This window comes from Centroberyx gerrardi, chromosome 10 (assembly GCF_048128805.1).
Source record: "Centroberyx gerrardi isolate f3 chromosome 10, fCenGer3.hap1.cur.20231027, whole genome shotgun sequence".
NCBI lineage: Eukaryota > Metazoa > Chordata > Actinopteri > Beryciformes > Berycidae > Centroberyx > Centroberyx gerrardi.
Genome location: NC_136006.1, coordinates 31,308,015 through 31,311,450, shown reverse-complemented (window position 1 = coordinate 31,311,450; position 3,436 = coordinate 31,308,015). Strand labels below are relative to the sequence as shown.

The 3,436-nt window shown below is 50.2% G+C and overlaps 1 pseudogene; it reads left to right on the top strand.

The window, feature by feature from the left end:
• Window positions 1-609: 609 nt before the first annotated feature.
• On the top strand, window positions 610-1,673 carry LOC144541370 (28S ribosomal RNA; annotated as a pseudogene).
• The last annotated feature ends 1,763 nt before the right edge of the window (window positions 1,674-3,436 follow it).

Sequence of the window (3,436 nt, the reverse complement as noted above, 5' to 3'; positions counted from 1 at the left end):
GCACAAATCACATGGAATCTGATCTTTTCACTTCTGATTTGGGCCACTTTCATATGTGGTCCTAAATCAGATACAGGTCTGATTTTTTGCAATGTGACCTCAGTCTGAACAGTCATATCGGAATTCATGCGACTTTTACGTCACTCTAGATCGACATTTGTCACAATTCTGCGCTGGCGGGAGTCACTCTGTGAATACAAACATGGAAGACAGCTGCGATGGAGGTAGTCAGTGGAGGGACAGTGAGGTGTTAGACCTCATAAGTATTTATGTAATTCTGTACAAGCAAAACTTGAGGGGTCGTATCGTAACCGGTCTGTGTTTGAAAGCATATCGAAACAAATGGCCGAACGGGGCCACAGAAGAACAACTTATAAATGAAACCGTAAACGCTGACTTCAGCGGCCTCCATGTTTACTTCCGTACGACAGCGTGCTGCGTGTGACGTCTTTGTTATTGTTCTTTTGTGCATGTGGGTCAGTTCAGGACTGTGACCAGTTCACACTGGAATCTGATATTGGCCACATTTAAAAAATAATGTGAACAGCCAAACAAAAAAATCGGATCTGAGCAATAAATCTGAATTGAGCACTAAGGCTTGCAGTGTGAACGTAGCCTAACGCACGCGCGAGTCAGAGGGTCGAACAAACCCTGTGGCGCAATGAAAGTGAGGGCCGGCACGCGCCGGCTGAGGTGGGATCCCGGCCCCGCGGGGGCGCCTGCACCGTCGGGGAGGTGGAGCGTGAGCGCGTGCGATAGGACCTGAAAGATGGTGAACTATGCCTGGGCAGGGCGAAGCCAGAGGAAATTCTGGTGGAGGCCCGTAGCGGTCCTGACGTGTAAATCGGTCGTCCGACCTGGGTATAGGGGCGAAAGACTAATCGAACCATCTAGTAGCTGGTTCCCTCCGAAGTTTCCCTCAGGATAGCTGGCGCTCAGAGTCTCGCAGTTTTATCTGGTAAAGCGAATGATTAGAGGTCTTGGGGCCAAAACGATCTCAACCTATTCTCAAACTTTAAATGGGTAAGAAGCCCGGCTCCCTAGCTTGGAGCCGGGCGTGGAATGCGAGGCGCCTAGTGGGCCACTTTTGGTAAACAGAACTGGCGCTGCGGGATGAATCGAACGCCGGGTTAAGGCGCCCGATGCCGACGCTCATCAGACCCCAGAAAAGGTGTTGGTCGATATAGACAGCAGGACGGTGGCCATGGAAGTCGGAATCCGCTAAGGAGTGTGTAACAACTCACCTGCCGAATCAACTAGCCCTGAAAATGGATGGCGCTGGAGCGTCGGGCCCATACCCGGCCGTCGCCGACAATAGGAGCCGTGAGGGCTACGCCGCGACGAGTAGGAAGCGGTGAGCATGGAAGCCTAGGGCATGGGCCCGGGTGGAGCCGCCACGGGTGCAGATCTTGGTGGTAGTAGCAAATATTCAAATGAGAATTTTGAAGGCCAAAGTGGAGAAGGGTTCCATGTGAACAGCAGTTGAACATGGGTCAGTCGGTCCTAAGAGATAGGCAAACGCCGTTCGGAAGGGTGGGGCGATGGCCTCCGTCACCCCTGGCCGATCGAAAGGGAGTCTTTCAACGCCAAGAGCTGTGTTGCGAAGAAGTGGAATGGCTGCAGTGGGTGGCTCTTCAAGGCCCGCCGCCCCCCAGGGTGGATCGAATACGCCTCTTCGACACCCTGTGGGGAGTTCTCTCAGTAGGTGTCGGGGAAGTCCTAGGTGGCTCATGCTGATTAGGAGGAAGTTTCTCCTCTCCAAGTTAAGAGTTACACCTTCACCGGTGGCCTCTCCACTTAAGAGTGGTGGGAATTTCAACAAGTTGAGAAAACGACTGTTCCATGGTCCCTCGAAAGTTAAAAGTGTCTTCTTCATGGGCCTTAAGAGATCCGTTGTCCCCAAGGCGGGATCCAGAAGAGCAGCTGGCAAAATGGATGCTTCGGTGCGAGCGGGCATTCGCCTCCCTTTCCGGAATCATGACTGTAGTTTGTGTGGCACTTGTCTGAGTTCAGCAAGTGATACGTCTAAACACCTTAAAAGTTAACATCGCATTGGTGTGATCTCGTATGTTTGCAGCATATGTTGGGATCCAACCTGAGAACAATGGCCTGTCACGCATCTAAATGTGGTGGTAGGAAACCTGTGACACGAACACGCGGCTGCCACAAGTGTCTTATTTGCCCCAGAAACTTCTCCTCTAAACAAGGCTTAATGGTTCATATGAGGAGATCACACACAGGCAATTATATGCTAACAAGACTGCCGACAACTGCTGTTACTGTCCACCCCCGAAAAGACTTGTGGAGCACGTCGGCAGTCAAATTGCTGCGGGATCTCATGCAGTCTAGAGGTGGAACCTCTGGCTTTTATAGCCATGTTGCAAAGCAACTCCTGTCCTATGCTGTTGCCCAAATCAAGAACAAGTGCAGGCAGTTGCGGAAACTTGAGAGTCATTGTGAGATAATGACTAATGACCGAGACTCTTGGAACCAAGTTTTGTTGTTACTTCAGACGCCAGTTGTCTACGATGACCCCCCAAACTTGGCAAAAGAACAGCTGCTGAAAGACTTTGTGGTCACAAGGGCCGAGGAGTCTCCTCGGTCCCAATCTCCTTCGAACTTAGAGATCAGGTCTATCAACAAGTTCATTGTTAAGTTGGTTAAGGGACTGTGTCCTCCAAAAGTTGAAAGGCCTAGGCGCCTCACAATGGTGCGCAGGAGAAAGACGCCTAAAATCAAGAAGAAGGCTCGGCGCTACCTTCATTATCAATCTCTGTTTGTCTCTGACAGGGGGGGACTTGCCAAATTGATATTTGATGGAAAGCATAAGGGAGAGTGTCCCATCTCCCCTTCAGTAATAACAAAGACCTTCCGAGATAAATGGGAGTCACCGGATAAGTACTCTGGCCTGGGCCAATTCAAGTCCTTTTTGATGGCAGACAATTCATTCTTCCATGACCTCATTAGTCCTGATGAAGTGTTGAAGATTCTTCAGAGGATGAAGAATAAGACGGCAGCAGGAATTGATGGGGTCACCAAAGCTCAACTTGTGGATTGGGACCCCAAAGGTGAAAAGATGTCCCACCTGTTCGACACCATCTTGCTGTCTGGAAGGTTTCCAGATGTTCTTAAGAGAAACAGGACCACGCTTATTCCGAAGTCTGATGATCCAAGGGCCCAACTTGACACCTCTCAGTGGAGACCAATTACCATAGGACCGGTGCTGCAGAGGATTTTGTCGGGGGTTATTAATAAAAGGTTGGAAAGTGCATGTAAGATCCACCCCAGGCAACGAGGGTTCATTTCAGCTCCTGGATGTGCTGAAAACCTGATGTTACTGGATGGGCTCATTAAGTTGAGCAAGAGGGAGAGGAAACCTCTAGCGGTGGTCTTCATAGACTTTGCTAAAGCATTTGACTCGGTGTCACATACGCAT